Here is a 23,971-nt window from a genome sequence, read left to right on the forward strand (position 1 = left end):
TTACATTGAGTGTAAAATCACAGCTGTATCTTCTATAGTAACGGAGATATATGAGTTTGAAATTTTATATAATGTTTTTGTAAAACATGTTTCCAAGGATGTATTACATTGTTTCAACAATCAAAGTGGTTATTTCAAATCTCCACGACGACGACTACAATCATGCAAAAATAGATTGTTTACTTTATTGTTATGAGAGTTTCCAAGGTAAATAGGCATGAATATTACACATGGATTAAATTCTTTCGTATGAGCCAATAGAGAGCTTCGACCTGATTACATTGAGTGTAAAATCACAGCTGTATCTTCTATAGTAACGGAGATATGCGAGTTTGAAATTTTATATAATGTTCAAGTACAACGTAATTCCTTAGGATGTATTACATTGTTTCAACAATCAAAGTGGTTATTTCAAATCTCCACGACGACGACTACAATCATGCACAAATTGATTGTTTACTTTATTGTTATGAGAGTTTCCATGGTAACTAAGCATGAATATTACACATGGATTAAATTTTTTCGTATGAGCCAATAGAGAGCTTCAACCTGATTACATTGAGTGTAAAATCAATGCTGTATCTTCTATAGTAACGGAGATATGCGAGTTTGAAATTTTATATAATGTTCAAGTACAACGTAATTCCTTAGGATGTATTACATTGTTTCAACAATCAAAGTGGTTATTTCAAATCTCCACGACGACGACTACAATCATGCACAAATTGAGTGTTTACTTTATTGTTATGAGAGTTTCCATGGTAACTAAGCATGAATATTACACATGGATTAAATTTTTTCGTATGAGCCAATAGAGAGCTTCGACCTGATTACATTGAGTGTAAAATCACAGCTGTATCTTCTATAGTAACGGAGATATATGAGTTTGAAATTTTATATAATGTTTTTGTAAAACATGTTTCCAAGGATGTATTACATTGTTTCAACAATCAAAGTGGTTATTTCAAATCTCCACGACGACGAATACAATCATGCACAAATTCATTGTTTACTTTATTGTTATGAGAGTTTCCATGGTAACTAAGCATGAATATTACACATGGATTAAATTTTTTCATATGAGCCAATAGAGAGCTTCGACCTGATTACATTGAGTGTAAAATCACAGCTGTATCTTCTATAGTAACGGAGATATATGAGTTTGAAATTTTATATAATGTTTTTGTAAAACATGTTTCCAAGGATGTATTACATTGTTTCAACAATCAAAGTGGTTATTTCAAATCTCCACGACGACGACTACAATCATGCACAAATAGATTGTTTACTTTATTGTTATGAGAGTTTCCATGGTAACTAAGCATGAATATTACACATGGATTAAGATTTTTTCGTATGAGCCAATAGAGAGCTTCGATCTGATTACATTGAGTGTAAAATCACAGCTGTATCTTCTATAGTAACGGAGATATATGAGTTTGAAATTTTATATAATGTTTTTGTAAAACATGTTTCCAAGGATGTATTACATTGTTTCAACAATCAAAGTGCTTATTTCAAATCTCCACGACGACGACTACAATCATGCACAAATAGATTGTTTACTTTATTGTTATGAGAGTTTCCATGGTAACTAAGCATGAATATTACACATGGATTAAATTTTTTGGTATGAGCAAATAGAGAGCTTCGACTTGATTACATTGAGTGTAAAATCACAGCTGTATCTTCTATAGTAACGGAGATATATGAGTTTGAAATTTTATATAATGTTTTTGTAAAACATGTTTCCAAGGATGTATTACATTGTTTCAAAAATCAAAGTGGTTATTTCAAATCTCCACGACGACGACTACAATCATGCACAAATTGATTGTTTACTTTATTGTTATGAGAGTTTCCATGGTAACTAAGCATGAATATTACACATGGATTAAATTTTTTCGTATGAGCCATTAGAGAGCTTCGACCTGATTACATTGAGTGTAAAATCAATGCTGTATCTTCTATAGTAACGGAGATATGCGAGTTTGAAATTTTATATAATGTTTTTGTACAACGTGATTCCTTAGGATGTATTACATTGTTTCAACAATCAAAGTGGTTATTTCAAATCTCCACGACGACGACTACAATCATGCACAAATAGATTGTTTACTTTATTGTTATGAGAGTTTCCATGGTAACTAAGCATGAATATTACACATGGATTAAATTTTTTCGTATGCGCCAATAGAGAGCTTCGACCTGATTACATTGAGTGTAAAATCACAGCTGTATCTTCTATAGTAACGGAGATATATGAGTTTGAAATTTTATATAATGTTTTTGTAAAACATGTTTCCAAGGATGTATTACATTGTTTCAACAATCAAAGTGGTTATTTCAAATCTCCACGACGACGACTACAATCATGCAGAAATAGATTGTTTACTTTATTGTTTTGAGAGTTTCCATGGTAACTAAGCATGAATATTACACATGGATTAAATTTTTTCGTATGAGCCAATAGAGAGCTTCGACCTGATTACATTCAGTGTAAAATTACAGCTGTATCTTCTATAGTAACGGAGATATATGAGTTTGAAATTTTATATAATGTTTTTGTAAAACATTTTTCCAAGGATGTATTACATTGTTTCAACAATCAAAGTGGTTATTTCAAATCTCCACGACGACGACTACAATCATGCACAAATAGATTGTTTACTTTATTGTTATGAGAGTTTCCATGGTAACTAAGCATGAATATTACACATGGATTAAATTTTTTCGTATGAGCCAATAGAGAGCTTCGACCTGATTACATTGAGTGTAAAATCACAGCTGTATCTTCTATAGTAATGGAGATATATGAGTTTGAAATTTTATATAATGTTTTTGTACAACGTGATTCCTTAGGATGTATTACATTGTTTCAACAATCAAAGTGGTTATTTCAAATCTCCACGACGACGACTACAATCATGCACAAATAGATTGTTTACTTTATTGTTTTGAGAGTTTCCATGGTAACTAAGCATGAATATTACACATGGATTAAATTTTTTCGTATGAGCCAATAGAGAGCTTCGACCTGATTACATTGAGTGTAAAATCACAGCTGTGTCTTCTATAGTAACGGAGATATATGAGTTTGAAATTTTATATAATGTTTTTGTACAACGTGATTCCTTAGGATGTATTACATTGTTTCAACAATCAAAGTGGTTATTTCAAATCTCCACGACGACGACTACAATCATGCACAAATTGATTGTTTACTTTATTGTTATGGGAGTTTCCATGGTAACTAAGCATGAATATTACACATGGATTAAATTTTTTGGTATGAGCAAATAGAGAGCTTCGACCTGATTACATTGAGTGTAAAATCACAGCTGTATCTTCTATAGTAACGGAGATATATGAGTTTGAAATTTTATATAATGTTTTGTAAAACATGTTTCCAAGGATGTATTACATTGTTTCAACAATCAAAGTGGTTATTTCAAATCTCCACGACGACGACTACAATCATGCACAAATAGATTGTTTACTTTATTGTTATGAGAGTTTCCATGTTAACTAAGCATGAATATTACACATGGATTAATTTTTTTCGTATGAGCCAATAGAGAGTTTCGACCTGATTACATTGAGTGTAAAATCACAGCTGTATCTTCTATAGTAACGGAGATATATGAGTTTGAAATTTTATATAATGTTTTTGTAAAACATGTTTCCAAGGATGTATTACATTGTTTCAACAATCAAAGTGGTTATTTCAAATCTCCACGACGACGACTACAATCATGCACAAATAGATTGTTTACTTTATTGTTATGAGAGTTTCCATGGTAACTAAGCATGAATATTACACATGGATTAAATTTTTTCGTATGAGCCAATAGAGAGCTTCGACCTGATTACATTGAGTGTAAAATCACAGCTGTATCTTCTATAGTAACGGAGATATATGAGTTTGAAATTTTATATAATGTTTTTGTAAAACATGTTTCCAAGGATGTATTACATTGTTTCAACAATCAAAGTGGTTATTTCAAATCTCCACGACGACGACTACAATCATGCACAAATTGATTGTTTACTTTATTGTTATGAGAGTTTCCATGGTAACTAAGCATGAATATTACACATGGATTAAATTTTTTCGTATGAGCCAATAGAGAGCTTCGACCTGATTACATTGAGTGTAAAATCACAGCTGTATCTTCTATAGTAATGGAGATATATGAGTTTGAAATTTTATATAATGTTTTTGTACAACGTGATTCCTTAGGATGTATTACATTGTTTCAACAATCAAAGTGGTTATTTCAAATCTCCACGACGACGACTACAATCATGCACAAATAGATTGTTTACTTTATTGTTTTGAGAGTTTCCATGGTAACTAAGCATGAATATTACACATGGATTAAATTTTTTCGTATGAGCCAATAGAGAGCTTCGACCTGATTACATTGAGTGTAAAATCACAGCTGTATCTTCTATAGTAACGGAGATATGCGAGTTTGAAATTTTATATAATGTTTTTGTACAACGTGATTCCTTAGGATGTATTACATTGTTTCAACAATCAAAGTGGTTATTTCAAATCTCCAAGACGACGACTACAATCATGCACAAATAGATTGTTTACTTTATTGTTTTGAGAGTTTCCATGGTAACTAAGCATGAATATTACACATGGATTAAATTTTTTCATATGAGCCAATAGAGAGCTTCGACCTGATTACATTGAGTGTAAAATCACAGCTGTATCTTCTATAGTAACGGAGATATATGAGTTTGAAATTTTATATAATGTTTTTGTAAAACATGTTTCCAAGGATGTATTACATTGTTTCAACAATCAAAGTGGTTATTTCAAATCTCCACGACGACGACTACAATCATGCACAAATAGATTGTTTACTTTATTGTTATGAGAGTTTCCATGGTAACTAAGCATGAATATTACACATGGATTAAGATTTTTTCGTATGAGCCAATAGAGAGCTTCGATCTGATTACATTGAGTGTAAAATCACAGCTGTATCTTCTATAGTAACGGAGATATATGAGTTTGAAATTTTATATAATGTTTTTGTAAAACATGTTTCCAAGGATGTATTACATTGTTTCAACAATCAAAGTGCTTATTTCAAATCTCCACGACGACGACTACAATCATGCACAAATAGATTGTTTACTTTATTGTTATGAGAGTTTCCATGGTAACTAAGCATGAATATTACACATGGATTAAATTTTTTGGTATGAGCAAATAGAGAGCTTCGACTTGATTACATTGAGTGTAAAATCACAGCTGTATCTTCTATAGTAACGGAGATATATGAGTTTGAAATTATATATAATGTTTTTGTAAAACATGTTTCCAAGGATGTATTACATTGTTTCAAAAATCAAAGTGGTTATTTCAAATCTCCACGACGACGACTACAATCATGCACAAATTGATTGTTTACTTTATTGTTATGAGAGTTTCCATGGTAACTAAGCATGAATATTACACATGGATTAAATTTTTTCGTATGAGCCAATAGAGAGCTTCGACCTGATTACATTGAGTGTAAAATCAATGCTGTATCTTCTATAGTAACGGAGATATGCGAGTTTGAAATTTTATATAATGTTTTTGTACAACGTGATTCCTTAGGATGTATTACATTGTTTCAACAATCAAAGTGGTTATTTCAAATCTCCACGACGACGACTACAATCATGCACAAATAGATTGTTTACTTTATTGTTATGAGAGTTTCCATGGTAACTAAGCATGAATATTACACATGGATTAAATTTTTTCGTATGCGCCAATAGAGAGCTTCGACCTGATTACATTGAGTGTAAAATCACAGCTGTATCTTCTATAGTAACGGAGATATATGAGTTTGAAATTTTATATAATGTTTTTCTAAAACATGTTTCCAAGGATGTATTACATTGTTTCAACAATCAAAGTGGTTATTTCAAATCTCCACGACGACGACTACAATCATGCACAAATAGATTGTTTACTTTATTGTTATGTGAGTTTCCATGGTAACTAAGCATGAATATTACACATGGATTAAATTTTTTCGTATGAGCCAATAGAGAGCTTCGACCTGATTACATTGAGTGTAAAATCACAGCTGTGTCTTCTATAGTAACGGAGATATATGAGTTTGAAATTTTATATAATGTTTTTGTACAACGTGATTCCTTAGGATGTATTACATTGTTTCAACAATCAAAGTGGTTATTTCAAATCTCCACGACGACGACTACAATCATGCACAAATTGATTGTTTACTTTATTGTTATGGGAGTTTCCATGGTAACTAAGCATGAATATTACACATGGATTAAATTTTTTCGTATGAGCCAATAGAGAGCTTCGACCTGATTACATTGAGTGTAAAATCACAGCTGTATCTTCTATAGTAATGGATATATATGAGTTTGAAATTTTATATAATGTTTTTGTACAACGTGATTCCTTAGGATGTATTACATTGTTTCAACAATCAAAGTGGTTATTTCAAATCTCCACGACGACGACTACAATCATGCACAAATAGATTGTTTACTTTATTGTTTTGAGAGTTTCCATGGTAACTAAGCATGAATATTACACATGGATTAAATTTTTTCGTATGAGCCAATAGAGAGCTTCGACCTGATTACATTCAGTGTAAAATTACAGCTGTATCTTCTATAGTAACGGAGATATATGAGTTTGAAATTTTATATAATGTTTTTGTAAAACATTTTTCCAAGGATGTATTACATTGTTTCAACAATCAAAGTGGTTATTTCAAATCTCCACGACGACGACTACAATCATGCACAAATAGATTGTTTACTTTATTGTTATGAGAGTTTCCATGGTAACTAAGCATGAATATTACACATGGATTAAATTTTTTCGTATGAGCCAATAGAGAGCTTCGACCTGATTACATTGAGTGTAAAATCACAGCTGTATCTTCTATAGTAATGGAGATATATGAGTTTGAAATTTTATATAATGTTTTTGTACAACGTGATTCCTTAGGATGTATTACATTGTTTCAACAATCAAAGTGGTTATTTCAAATCTCCACGACGACGACTACAATCATGCACAAATTGAGTGTTTACTTTATTGTTATGAGAGTTTCCATGGTAACTAAGCATGAATATTACACATGGATTAAATTTTTTCGTATGAGCCAATAGAGAGCTTCGACCTGATTACATTGAGTGTAAAATCACAGCTGTATCTTCTATAGTAACGGAGATATATGAGTTTGAAATTTTATATAATGTTTTTGTAAAACATGTTTCCAAGGATGTATTACATTGTTTCAACAATCAAAGTGGTTATTTCAAATCTCCACGACGACGAATACAATCATGCACAAATTCATTGTTTACTTTATTGTTATGAGAGTTTCCATGGTAACTAAGCATGAATATTACACATGGATTAAATTTTTTCATATGAGCCAATAGAGAGCTTCGACCTGATTACATTGAGTGTAAAATCACAGCTGTATCTTCTATAGTAACGGAGATATATGAGTTTGAAATTTTATATAATGTTTTTGTAAAACATGTTTCCAAGGATGTATTACATTGTTTCAACAATCAAAGTGGTTATTTCAAATCTCCACGACGACGACTACAATCATGCACAAATAGATTGTTTACTTTATTGTTATGAGAGTTTCCATGGTAACTAAGCATGAATATTACACATGGATTAAGATTTTTTCGTATGAGCCAATAGAGAGCTTCGATCTGATTACATTGAGTGTAAAATCACAGCTGTATCTTCTATAGTAACGGAGATATATGAGTTTGAAATTTTATATAATGTTTTTGTAAAACATGTTTCCAAGGATGTATTACATTGTTTCAACAATCAAAGTGCTTATTTCAAATCTCCACGACGACGACTACAATCATGCACAAATAGATTGTTTACTTTATTGTTATGAGAGTTTCCATGGTAACTAAGCATGAATATTACACATGGATTAAATTTTTTGGTATGAGCAAATAGAGAGCTTCGACTTGATTACATTGAGTGTAAAATCACAGCTGTATCTTCTATAGTAACGGAGATATATGAGTTTGAAATTTTATATAATGTTTTTGTAAAACATGTTTCCAAGGATGTATTACATTGTTTCAAAAATCAAAGTGGTTATTTCAAATCTCCACGACGACGACTACAATCATGCACAAATTGATTGTTTACTTTATTGTTATGAGAGTTTCCATGGTAACTAAGCATGAATATTACACATGGATTAAATTTTTTCGTATGAGCCATTAGAGAGCTTCGACCTGATTACATTGAGTGTAAAATCAATGCTGTATCTTCTATAGTAACGGAGATATGCGAGTTTGAAATTTTATATAATGTTTTTGTACAACGTGATTCCTTAGGATGTATTACATTGTTTCAACAATCAAAGTGGTTATTTCAAATCTCCACGACGACGACTACAATCATGCACAAATAGATTGTTTACTTTATTGTTATGAGAGTTTCCATGGTAACTAAGCATGAATATTACACATGGATTAAATTTTTTCGTATGCGCCAATAGAGAGCTTCGACCTGATTACATTGAGTGTAAAATCACAGCTGTATCTTCTATAGTAACGGAGATATATGAGTTTGAAATTTTATATAATGTTTTTGTAAAACATGTTTCCAAGGATGTATTACATTGTTTCAACAATCAAAGTGGTTATTTCAAATCTCCACGACGACGACTACAATCATGCAGAAATAGATTGTTTACTTTATTGTTTTGAGAGTTTCCATGGTAACTAAGCATGAATATTACACATGGATTAAATTTTTTCGTATGAGCCAATAGAGAGCTTCGACCTGATTACATTCAGTGTAAAATTACAGCTGTATCTTCTATAGTAACGGAGATATATGAGTTTGAAATTTTATATAATGTTTTTGTAAAACATTTTTCCAAGGATGTATTACATTGTTTCTACAATCAAAGTGGTTATTTCAAATCTCCACGACGACGACTACAATCATGCACAAATAGATTGTTTACTTTATTGTTATGAGAGTTTCCATGGTAACTAAGCATGAATATTACACATGGATTAAATTTTTTCGTATGAGCCAATAGAGAGCTTCGACCTGATTACATTGAGTGTAAAATCACAGCTGTATCTTCTATAGTAATGGAGATATATGAGTTTGAAATTTTATATAATGTTTTTGTACAACGTGATTCCTTAGGATGTATTACATTGTTTCAACAATCAAAGTGGTTATTTCAAATCTCCACGACGACGACTACAATCATGCACAAATAGATTGTTTACTTTATTGTTTTGAGAGTTTCCATGGTAACTAAGCATGAATATTACACATGGATTAAATTTTTTCGTATGAGCCAATAGAGAGCTTCGACCTGATTACATTGAGTGTAAAATCACAGCTGTGTCTTCTATAGTAACGGAGATATATGAGTTTGAAATTTTATATAATGTTTTTGTACAACGTGATTCCTTAGGATGTATTACATTGTTTCAACAATCAAAGTGGTTATTTCAAATCTCCACGACGACGACTACAATCATGCACAAATTGATTGTTTACTTTATTGTTATGGGAGTTTCCATGGTAACTAAGCATGAATATTACACATGGATTAAATTTTTTGGTATGAGCAAATAGAGAGCTTCGACCTGATTACATTGAGTGTAAAATCACAGCTGTATCTTCTATAGTAACGGAGATATATGAGTTTGAAATTTTATATAATGTTTTGTAAAACATGTTTCCAAGGATGTATTACATTGTTTCAACAATCAAAGTGGTTATTTCAAATCTCCACGACGACGACTACAATCATGCACAAATAGATTGTTTACTTTATTGTTATGAGAGTTTCCATGTTAACTAAGCATGAATATTACACATGGATTAATTTTTTTCGTATGAGCCAATAGAGAGTTTCGACCTGATTACATTGAGTGTAAAATCACAGCTGTATCTTCTATAGTAACGGAGATATATGAGTTTGAAATTTTATATAATGTTTTTGTAAAACATGTTTCCAAGGATGTATTACATTGTTTCAACAATCAAAGTGGTTATTTCAAATCTCCACGACGACGACTACAATCATGCACAAATAGATTGTTTACTTTATTGTTATGAGAGTTTCCATGGTAACTAAGCATGAATATTACACATGGATTAAATTTTTTCGTATGAGCCAATAGAGAGCTTCGACCTGATTACATTGAGTGTAAAATCACAGCTGTATCTTCTATAGTAACGGAGATATATGAGTTTGAAATTTTATATAATGTTTTTGTAAAACATGTTTCCAAGGATGTATTACATTGTTTCAACAATCAAAGTGGTTATTTCAAATCTCCACGACGACGACTACAATCATGCACAAATTGATTGTTTACTTTATTGTTATGAGAGTTTCCATGGTAACTAAGCATGAATATTACACATGGATTAAATTTTTTCGTATGAGCCAATAGAGAGCTTCGACCTGATTACATTGAGTGTAAAATCACAGCTGTATCTTCTATAGTAATGGAGATATATGAGTTTGAAATTTTATATAATGTTTTTGTACAACGTGATTCCTTAGGATGTATTACATTGTTTCAACAATCAAAGTGGTTATTTCAAATCTCCACGACGACGACTACAATCATGCACAAATAGATTGTTTACTTTATTGTTTTGAGAGTTTCCATGGTAACTAAGCATGAATATTACACATGGATTAAATTTTTTCGTATGAGCCAATAGAGAGCTTCGACCTGATTACATTGAGTGTAAAATCACAGCTGTATCTTCTATAGTAACGGAGATATGCGAGTTTGAAATTTTATATAATGTTTTTGTACAACGTGATTCCTTAGGATGTATTACATTGTTTCAACAATCAAAGTGGTTATTTCAAATCTCCAAGACGACGACTACAATCATGCACAAATAGATTGTTTACTTTATTGTTTTGAGAGTTTCCATGGTAACTAAGCATGAATATTACACATGGATTAAATTTTTTCATATGAGCCAATAGAGAGCTTCGACCTGATTACATTGAGTGTAAAATCACAGCTGTATCTTCTATAGTAACGGAGATATATGAGTTTGAAATTTTATATAATGTTTTTGTAAAACATGTTTCCAAGGATGTATTACATTGTTTCAACAATCAAAGTGGTTATTTCAAATCTCCACGACGACGACTACAATCATGCACAAATAGATTGTTTACTTTATTGTTATGAGAGTTTCCATGGTAACTAAGCATGAATATTACACATGGATTAAGATTTTTTCGTATGAGCCAATAGAGAGCTTCGATCTGATTACATTGAGTGTAAAATCACAGCTGTATCTTCTATAGTAACGGAGATATATGAGTTTGAAATTTTATATAATGTTTTTGTAAAACATGTTTCCAAGGATGTATTACATTGTTTCAACAATCAAAGTGCTTATTTCAAATCTCCACGACGACGACTACAATCATGCACAAATAGATTGTTTACTTTATTGTTATGAGAGTTTCCATGGTAACTAAGCATGAATATTACACATGGATTAAATTTTTTGGTATGAGCAAATAGAGAGCTTCGACTTGATTACATTGAGTGTAAAATCACAGCTGTATCTTCTATAGTAACGGAGATATATGAGTTTGAAATTTTATATAATGTTTTTGTAAAACATGTTTCCAAGGATGTATTACATTGTTTCAAAAATCAAAGTGGTTATTTCAAATCTCCACGACGACGACTACAATCATGCACAAATTGATTGTTTACTTTATTGTTATGAGAGTTTCCATGGTAACTAAGCATGAATATTACACATGGATTAAATTTTTTCGTATGAGCCAATAGAGAGCTTCGACCTGATTACATTGAGTGTAAAATCACAGCTGTATCTTCTATAGTAACGGAGATATGCGAGTTTGAAATTTTATATAATGTTTTTGTACAACGTGATTCCTTAGGATGTATTACATTGTTTCAACAATCAAAGTGGTTATTTCAAATCTCCACGACGACGACTACAATCATGCACAAATAGATTGTTTACTTTATTGTTATGAGAGTTTCCATGGTAACTAAGCATGAATATTACACATGGATTAAATTTTTTCGTATGCGCCAATAGAGAGCTTCGACCTGATTACATTGAGTGTAAAATCACAGCTGTATCTTCTATAGTAACGGAGATATATGAGTTTGAAATTTTATATAATGTTTTTCTAAAACATGTTTCCAAGGATGTATTACATTGTTTCAACAATCAAAGTGGTTATTTCAAATCTCCACGACGACGACTACAATCATGCACAAATAGATTGTTTACTTTATTGTTATGTGAGTTTCCATGGTAACTAAGCATGAATATTACACATGGATTAAATTTTTTCGTATGAGCCAATAGAGAGCTTCGACCTGATTACATTGAGTGTAAAATCACAGCTGTGTCTTCTATAGTAACGGAGATATATGAGTTTGAAATTTTATATAATGTTTTTGTACAACGTGATTCCTTAGGATGTATTACATTGTTTCAACAATCAAAGTGGTTATTTCAAATCTCCACGACGACGACTACAATCATGCACAAATTGATTGTTTACTTTATTGTTATGGGAGTTTCCATGGTAACTAAGCATGAATATTACACATGGATTAAATTTTTTCGTATGAGCCAATAGAGAGCTTCGACCTGATTACATTGAGTGTAAAATCACAGCTGTATCTTCTATAGTAATGGAGATATATGAGTTTGAAATTTTATATAATGTTTTTGTACAACGTGATTCCTTAGGATGTATTACATTGTTTCAACAATCAAAGTGGTTATTTCAAATCTCCACGACGACGACTACAATCATGCACAAATAGATTGTTTACTTTATTGTTTTGAGAGTTTCCATGGTAACTAAGCATGAATATTACACATGGATTAAATTTTTTCGTATGAGCCAATAGAGAGCTTCGACCTGATTACATTCAGTGTAAAATTACAGCTGTATCTTCTATAGTAACGGAGATATATGAGTTTGAAATTTTATATAATGTTTTTGTAAAACATTTTTCCAAGGATGTATTACATTGTTTCAACAATCAAAGTGGTTATTTCAAATCTCCACGACGACGACTACAATCATGCACAAATAGATTGTTTACTTTATTGTTATGAGAGTTTCCATGGTAACTAAGCATGAATATTACACATGGATTAAATTTTTTCGTATGAGCCAATAGAGAGCTTCGACCTGATTACATTGAGTGTAAAATCACAGCTGTATCTTCTATAGTAATGGAGATATATGAGTTTGAAATTTTATATAATGTTTTTGTACAACGTGATTCCTTAGGATGTATTACATTGTTTCAACAATCAAAGTGGTTATTTCAAATCTCCACGACGACGACTACAATCATGCACAAATAGATTGTTTACTTTATTGTTTTGAGAGTTTCCATGGTAACTAAGCATGAATATTACACATGGATTAAATTTTTTCGTATGAACCAATAGAGAGCTTCGACCTGATTACATTGAGTGTAAAATCACAGCTGTGTCTTCTATAGTAACGGAGATATATGAGTTTGAAATTTTATATAATGTTTTTGTACAACGTGATTCCTTAGGATGTATTACATTGTTTCAACAATCAAAGTGGTTATTTCAAATCTCCACGACGACGACTACAATCATGCACAAATTGATTGTTTACTTTATTGTTATGAGAGTTTCCATGGTAACTAAGCATGAATATTACACATGGATTAAATTTTTTCGTATGAGCCAATAGAGAGCTTCGACCTGATTACATTGAGTGTAAAATCACAGCTGTATCTTCTATAGTAACGGAGATATATGAGTTTGAAATTTTATATAATGTTTTTGTAAAACATGTTTCCAAGGATGTATTACATTGTTTCAACAATCAAAGTGGTTATTTCAAATCTCCACGACGACGACTACAATCATGCACAAATTGATTGTTTACTTTATTGTTATGAGAGTTTCCATGGTAACTAAGCATGAATATTACACATGGATTAAATTTTTTCGTATGAGCCAATAGAGAGCTTCGACCTGATTACATTGAGTGTAAAATCACAGCTGTATCTTCTATAGTAATGGAGATATATGAGTTTGAAATTTTATATAATGTTTTTGTACAACGTGATTCCTTAGGATGTATTACATTGTTTCAACAATCAAAGTGGTTATTTCAAATCTCCAAGACGACGACTACAATCATGCACAAATAGATTGTTTACTTTATTGTTTTGAGAGTTTCCATGGTAACTAAGCATGAATATTACACATGGATTAAATTTTTTGGTATGAGCAAATAGAGAGCTTCGACCTGATTACATTGAGTGTAAAATCACAGCTGTATCTTCTATAGTAACGGAGATATATGAGTTTGAAATTTTATATAATGTTTTTGTAAAACATGTTTCCAAGGATGTATTACATTGTTTCAACAATCAAAGTGGTTATTTCAAATCTCCACGACGACGACTACAATCATGCAAAAATAGATTGTTTACTTTATTGTTTTGAGAGTTTCCATGGTAAATAAGCATGAATATTACACATGGATTAAATTTTTTCGTATGAGCCAATAGAGAGCTTCGACCTGATTACATTGAGTGTAAAATCACAGCTGTATCTTCTATAGTAACGGAGATATGCGAGTTTGAAATTTTATATAATGTTCAAGTACAACGTAATTCCTTAGGATGTATTACATTGTTTCAACAATCAAAGTGGTTATTTCAAATCTCCACGACGACGACTACAATCATGCACAAATTGATTGTTTACTTTATTGTTATGAGAGTTTCCATGGTAACTAAGCATGAATATTACACATGGATTAAATTTTTTCGTATGAGCCAATAGAGAGCTTCGACCTGATTACATTGAGTGTAAAATCACAGCTGTATCTTCTATAGTAACGGAGATATATGAGTTTGAAATTTTATATAATGTTTTTGTAAAACATGTTTCCAAGGATGTATTACATTGTTTCAACAATCAAAGTGGTTATTTCAAATCTCCACGACGACGACTACAATCATGCACAAATTGATTGTTTACTTTATTGTTATGAGAGTTTCCATGGTAACTAAGCATGAATATTACACATGGATTAAATTTTTTCATATGAGCCAATAGAGAGCTTCGACCTGATTACATTGAGTGTAAAATCACAGCTGTATCTTCTATAGTAACGGAGATATATGAGTTTGAAATTTTATATAATGTTTTTGTAAAACATGTTTCCAAGGATGTATTACATTGTTTCAACAATCAAAGTGGTTATTTCAAATCTCCACGACGACGACTACAATCATGCACAAATAGATTGTTTACTTTATTGTTATGAGAGTTTCCATGGTAACTAAGCATGAATATTACACATGGATTAAGATTTTTTCGTATGAGCCAATAGAGAGCTTCGATCTGATTACATTGAGTGTAAAATCACAGCTGTATCTTCTATAGTAACGGAGATATATGAGTTTGAAATTTTATATAATGTTTTTGTAAAACATGTTTCCAAGGATGTATTACATTGTTTCAACAATCAAAGTGCTTATTTCAAATCTCCACGACGACGACTACAATCATGCACAAATAGATTGTTTACTTTATTGTTATGAGAGTTTCCATGGTAACTAAGCATGAATATTACACATGGATTAAATTTTTTGGTATGAGCAAATAGAGAGCTTCGACTTGATTACATTGAGTGTAAAATCACAGCTGTATCTTCTATAGTAACGGAGATATATGAGTTTGAAATTTTATATAATGTTTTTGTAAAACATGTTTCCAAGGATGTATTACATTGTTTCAAAAATCAAAGTGGTTATTTCAAATCTCCACGACGACGACTACAATCATGCACAAATTGATTGTTTACTTTATTGTTATGAGAGTTTCCATGGTAACTAAGCATGAATATTACACATGGATTAAATTTTTTCGTATGAGCCAATAGAGAGCTTCGACCTGATTACATTGAGTGTAAAATCACAGCTGTATCTTCTATAGTAATGGAGATATATGAGTTTGAAATTTTATATAATGTTTTTGTACAACGTGATTCCTTAGGATGTATTACATTGTTTCAACAATCAAAGTGGTTATTTCAAATCTCCACGACGACGACTACAATCATGCACAAATAGATTGTTTACTTTATTGTTTTGAGAGTTTCCATGGTAACTAAGCATGAATATTACACATGGATTAAATTTTTTCGTATGAGCCAATAGAGAGCTTCGACCTGATTACATTGAGTGTAAAATCACAGCTGTGTCTTCTATAGTAACGGAGATATATGAGTTTGAAATTTTATATAATGTTTTTGTACAACGTGATTCCTTAGGATGTATTACATTGTTTCAACAATCAAAGTGGTTATTTCAAATCTCCACGACGACGACTACAATCATGCACAAATTGATTGTTTACTTTATTGTTATGGGAGTTTCCATGGTAACTAAGCATGAATATTACACATGGATTAAATTTTTTGGTATGAGCAAATAGAGAGCTTCGACCTGATTACATTGAGTGTAAAATCACAGCTGTATCTTCTATAGTAACGGAGATATATGAGTTTGAAATTTTATATAATGTTTTGTAAAACATGTTTCCAAGGATGTATTACATTGTTTCAACAATCAAAGTGGTTATTTCAAATCTCCACGACGACGACTACAATCATGCACAAATAGATTGTTTACTTTATTGTTATGAGAGTTTCCATGTTAACTAAGCATGAATATTACACATGGATTAAATTTTTTCGTATGAGCCAATAGAGAGCTTCGACCTGATTACATTGAGTGTAAAATCAGAGCTGTATCTTCTATAGTAACGGAGATATGCGAGTTTGAAATTTTATATAATGTTTTTGTACAACGTGATTCCTTAGGATGTATTACATTGTTTCTACAATCAAAGTGGTTATTTCAAATCTCCAAGACGACGACTACAATCATGCACAAATAGATTGTTTACTTTATTGTTTTGAGAGTTTCCATGGTAACTAAGCATGAATATTACACATGGATTAAATTTTTTGGTATGAGCAAATAGAGAGCTTCGACCTGATTACATTGAGTGTAAAATCACAGCTGTATCTTCTATAGTAACGGAGATATATGAGTTTGAAATTTTATATAATGTTTTTGTAAAACATGTTTCCAAGGATGTATTACATTGTTTCAACAATCAAAGTGGTTATTTCAAATCTCCACGACGACGACTACAATCATGCAAAAATAGATTGTTTACTTTATTGTTATGAGAGTTTCCATGGTAAATAAGCATGAATATTACACATGGATTAAATTTTTTCGTATGAGCCAATAGAGAGCTTCGACCTGATTACATTGAGTGTAAAATCACAGCTGTATCTTCTATAGTAACGGAGATATGCGAGTTTGAAATTTTATATAATGTTCAAGTACAACGTAATTCCTTAGGATGTATTACATTGTTTCAACAATCAAAGTGGTTATTTCAAATCTCCACGACGACGACTACAATCATGCACAAATTGATTGTTTACTTTATTGTTATGAGAGTTTCCATGGTAACTAAGCATGAATATTACACATGGATTAAATTTTTTCGTATGAGCCAATAGAGAGCTTCGACCTGATTACATTGAGTGTAAAATCACAGCTGTATCTTCTATAGTAACGGAGATATATGAGTTTGAAATTTTATATAATGTTTTTGTAAAACATGTTTCCAAGGATGTATTACATTGTTTCAACAATCAAAGTGGTTATTTCAAATCTCCACGACGACGACTACAATCATGCACAAATTGATTGTTTACTTTATTGTTATGAGAGTTTCCATGGTAACTAAGCATGAATATTACACATGGATTAAATTTTTTCATATGAGCCAATAGAGAGCTTCGACCTGATTACATTGAGTGTAAAATCACAGCTGTATCTTCTATAGTAACGGAGATATATGAGTTTGAAATTTTATATAATGTTTTTGTAAAACATGTTTCCAAGGATGTATTACATTGTTTCAACAATCAAAGTGGTTATTTCAAATCTCCACGACGACGACTACAATCATGCACAAATAGATTGTTTACTTTATTGTTATGAGAGTTTCCATGGTAACTAAGCATGAATATTACACATGGATTAAGATTTTTTCGTATGAGCCAATAGAGAGCTTCGATCTGATTACATTGAGTGTAAAATCACAGCTGTATCTTCTATAGTAACGGAGATATATGAGTTTGAAATTTTATATAATGTTTTTGTAAAACATGTTTCCAAGGATGTATTACATTGTTTCAACAATCAAAGTGCTTATTTCAAATCTCCACGACGACGACTACAATCATGCACAAATAGATTGTTTACTTTATTGTTATGAGAGTTTCCATGGTAACTAAGCATGAATATTACACATGGATTAAATTTTTTGGTATGAGCAAATAGAGAGCTTCGACTTGATTACATTGAGTGTAAAATCACAGCTGTATCTTCTATAGTAACGGAGATATATGAGTTTGAAATTTTATATAATGTTTTTGTAAAACATGTTTCCAAGGATGTATTACATTGTTTCAAAAATCAAAGTGGTTATTTCAAATCTCCACGACGACGACTACAATCATGCACAAATTGATTGTTTACTTTATTGTTATGAGAGTTTCCATGGTAACTAAGCATGAATATTACACATGGATTAAATTTTTTCGTATGAGCCAATAGAGAGCTTCGACCTGATTACATTGAGTGTAAAATCAATGCTGTATCTTCTATAGTAACGGAGATATGCGAGTTTGAAATTTTATATAATGTTTTTGTACAACGTGATTCCTTAGGATGTATTACATTGTTTCAACAATCAAAGTGGTTATTTCAAATCTCCACGACGACGACTACAATCATGCACAAATAGATTGTTTACTTTATTGTTATGAGAGTTTCCATGGTAACTAAGCATGAATATTACACATGGATTAAATTTTTTCGTATGAGCCAATAGAGAGCTTCGACCTGATTACATTGAGTGTAAAATCACAGCTGTATCTTCTATAGTAATGGAGATATATGAGTTTGAAATTTTATATAATGTTTTTGTACAACGTGATTCCTTAGGATGTATTACATTGTTTCAACAATCAAAGTGGTTATTTCAAATCTCCACGACGACGACTACAATCATGCACAAATAGATTGTTTACTTTATTGTTTTGAGAGTTTCCATGGTAACTAAGCATGAATATTACACATGGATTAAATTTTTTCGTATGAGCCAATAGAGAGCTTCGACCTGATTACATTGAGTGTAAAATCACAGCTGTGTCTTCTATAGTAACGGAGATATATGAGTTTGAAATTTTATATAATGTTTTTGTACAACGTGATTCCTTAGGATGTATTACATTGTTTCAACAATCAAAGTGGTTATTTCAAATCTCCACGACGACGACTACAATCATGCACAAATTGATTGTTTACTTTATTGTTATGGGAGTTTCCATGGTAACTAAGCATGAATATTACACATGGATTAAATTTTTTGGTATGAGCAAATAGAGAGCTTCGACCTGATTACATTGAGTGTAAAATCACAGCTGTATCTTCTATAGTAACGGAGATATATGAGTTTGAAATTTTATATAATGTTTTGTAAAACATGTTTCCAAGGATGTATTACATTGTTTCAACAATCAAAGTGGTTATTTCAAATCTCCACGACGACGACTACAATCATGCACAAATAGATTGTTTACTTTATTGTTATGAGAGTTTCCATGTTAACTAAGCATGAATATTACACATGGATTAAATTTTTTCGTATGAGCCAATAGAGAGCTTCGACCTGATTACATTGAGTGTAAAATCAGAGCTGTATCTTCTATAGTAACGGAGATATGCGAGTTTGAAATTTTATATAATGTTTTTGTACAACGTGATTCCTTAGGATGTATTACATTGTTTCAACAATCAAAGTGGTTATTTCAAATCTCCACGACGACGACTACAATCATGCACAAATAGATTGTTTACTTTATTGTTATGAGAGTTTCCATGGTAACTAAGCATGAATATTACACATGGATTAAATTTTTTCGTATGAGCCAATAGAGAGCTTCGACCTGATTACATTGAGTGTAAAATCACAGCTGTATCTTCTATAGTAATGGAGATATATGAGTTTGAAATTTTATATAATTTTTTTTTGATCAACGTGATTCCTTAGGATGTATTACATTGTTTCAACAATCAAAGTGGTTATTTCAAATCTCCACGACGACGACTACAATCATGCACAAATAGATTGTTTACTTTATTGTTTTGAGAGTTTCCATGGTAACTAAGCATGAATATTACATATGGATTAAATTTTTTCGTATGAGCCAATAGAGAGCTTCGACCTGATTACATTGAGTGTAAAATCACAGCTGTGTCTTCTATAGTAACGGAGATATATGAGTTTGAAATTTTATATAATGTTTTTGTACAACGTGATTCCTTAGGATGTATTACATTGTTTCAACAATCAAAGTGGTTATTTCAAATCTCCACGACGACGACTACAATCATGCACAAATTGATTGTTTACTTTATTGTTATGGGAGTTTCCATGGTAACTAAGCATGAATATTACACATGGATTAAATTTTTTGGTATGAGCAAATAGAGAGCTTCGACCTGATTACATTGAGTGTAAAATCACAGCTGTATCTTCTATAGTAACGGAGATATATGAGTTTGAAATTTTATATAATGTTTTGTAAAACATGTTTCCAAGGATGTATTACATTGTTTCAACAATCAAAGTGGTTATTTCAAATCTCCACGACGACGACTACAATCATGCACAAATAGATTGTTTACTTTATTGTTATGAGAGTTTCCATGTTAACTAAGCATGAATATTACACATGGATTAAATTTTTTCGTATGAGCCAATAGAGAGCTTCGACCTGATTACATTGAGTGTAAAATCAGAGCTGTATCTTCTATAGTAACGGAGATATGCGAGTTTGAAATTTTATATAATGTTTTTGTACAACGTGATTCCTTAGGATGTATTACATTGTTTCTACAATCAAAGTGGTTATTTCAAATCTCCAAGACGACGACTACAATCATGCACAAATAGATTGTTTACTTTATTGTTTTGAGAGTTTCCATGGTAACTAAGCATGAATATTACACATGGATTAAATTTTTTGGTATGAGCAAATAGAGAGCTTCGACCTGATTACATTGAGTGTAAAATCACAGCTGTATCTTCTATAGTAACGGAGATATATGAGTTTGAAATTTTATATAATGTTTTTGTAAAACATGTTTCCAAGGATGTTTTACATTGTTTCAACAATCAAAGTGGTTATTTCAAATCTCCACGACGACGACTACAATCATGCAAAAATAGATTGTTTACTTTATTGTTATGAGAGTTTCCATGGTAAATAAGCATGAATATTACACATGGATTAAATTTTTTCGTATGAGCCAATAGAGAGCTTCGACCTGATTACATTGAGTGTAAAATCACAGCTGTATCTTCTATAGTAACGGAGATATGCGAGTTTGAAATTTTATATAATGTTCAAGTACAACGTAATTCCTTAGGATGTATTACATTGTTTCAACAATCAAAGTGGTTATTTCAAATCTCCACGACGACGACTACAATCATGCACAAATTGATTGTTTACTTTATTGTTATGAGAGTTTCCATGGTAACTAAGCATGAATATTACACATGGATTAAATTTTTTCGTATGAGCCAATAGAGAGCTTCGACCTGATTACATTGAGTGTAAAATCACAGCTGTATCTTCTATAGTAACGGAGATATATGAGTTTGAAATTTTATATAATGTTTTTGTAAAACATGTTTCCAAGGATGTATTACATTGTTTCAACAATCAAAGTGGTTATTTCAAATCTCCACGACGACGACTACAATCATGCACAAATTGATTGTTTACTTTATTGTTATGAGAGTTTCCATGGTAACTAAGCATGAATATTACACATGGATTAAATTTTTTCATATGAGCCAATAGAGAGCTTCGACCTGATTACATTGAGTGTAAAATCACAGCTGTATCTTCTATAGTAACGGAGATATATGAGTTTGAAATTTTATATAATGTTTTTGTAAAACATGTTTCCAAGGATGTATTACATTGTTTCAACAATCAAAGTGGTTATTTCAAATCTCCACGACGACGACTACAATCATGCACAAATAGATTGTTTACTTTATTGTTATGAGAGTTTCCATGGTAACTAAGCATGAATATTACACATGGATTAAGATTTTTTCGTATGAGCCAATAGAGAGCTTCGATCTGATTACATTGAGTGTAAAATCACAGCTGTATCTTCTATAGTAACGGAGATATATGAGTTTGAAATTTTATATAATGTTTTTGTAAAACATGTTTCCAAGGATGTATTACATTGTTTCAACAATCAAAGTGCTTATTTCAAATCTCCACGACGACGACTACAATCATGCACAAATAGATTGTTTACTTTATTGTTATGAGAGTTTCCATGGTAACTAAGCATGAATATTACACATGGATTAAATTTTTTGGTATGAGCAAATAGAGAGCTTCGACTTGATTACATTGAGTGTAAAATCACAGCTGTATCTTCTATAGTAACGGAGATATATGAGTTTGAAATTTTATATAATGTTTTTGTAAAACATGTTTCCAAGGATGTATTACATTGTTTCAAAAATCAAAGTGGTTATTTCAAATCTCCACGACGACGACTACAATCATGCACAAATTGATTGTTTACTTTATTGTTATGAGAGTTTCCATGGTAACTAAGCATGAATATTACACATGGATTAAATTTTTTCGTATGAGCCAATAGAGAGCTTCGACCTGATTACATTGAGTGTAAAATCAATGCTGTATCTTCTATAGTAACGGAGATATGCGAGTTTGAAATTTTATATAATGTTTTTGTACAACGTGATTCCTTAGGATGTATTACATTGTTTCAACAATCAAAGTGGTTATTTCAAATCTCCACGACGACGACTACAATCATGCACAAATTGATTGTTTACTTTATTGTTATGGGAGTTTCCATGGTAACTAAGCATGAATATTACACATGGATTAAATTTTTTGGTATGAGCAAATAGAGAGCTTCGACCTGATTACATTGAGTGTAAAATCACAGCTGTATCTTCTATAGTAACGGAGATATATGAGTTTGAAATTTTATATAATGTTTTGTAAAACATGTTTCCAAGGATGTATTACATTGTTTCAACAATCAAAGTGGTTATTTCAAATCTCCACGACGACGACTACAATCATGCACAAATAGATTGTTTACTTTATTGTTATGAGAGTTTCCATGTTAACTAAGCATGAATATTACACATGGATTAAATTTTTTCGTATGAGCCAATAGAGAGCTTCGACCTGATTACATTGAGTGTAAAATCAGAGCTGTATCTTCTATAGTAACGGAGATATGCGAGTTTGAAATTTTATATAATGTTTTTGTACAACGTGATTCCTTAGGATGTATTACATTGTTTCTACAATCAAAGTGGTTATTTCAAATCTCCAAGACGACGACTACAATCATGCACAAATAGATTGTTTACTTTATTGTTTTGAGAGTTTCCATGGTAACTAAGCATGAATATTACACATGGATTAAATTTTTTGGTATGAGCAAATAGAGAGCTTCGACCTGATTACATTGAGTGTAAAATCACAGCTGTATCTTCTATAGTAACGGAGATATATGAGTTTGAAATTTTATATAATGTTTTTGTAAAACATGTTTCCAAGGATGTATTACATTGTTTCAACAATCAAAGTGGTTATTTCAAATCTCCACGACGACGACTACAATCATGCAAAAATAGATTGTTTACTTTATTGTTATG

Source organism: Lepisma saccharinum, unplaced genomic scaffold, assembly GCF_977018435.1.
Source record: "Lepisma saccharinum unplaced genomic scaffold, izLepSacc3.1 HAP1_SCAFFOLD_35, whole genome shotgun sequence".
NCBI lineage: Eukaryota > Metazoa > Arthropoda > Insecta > Zygentoma > Lepismatidae > Lepisma > Lepisma saccharinum.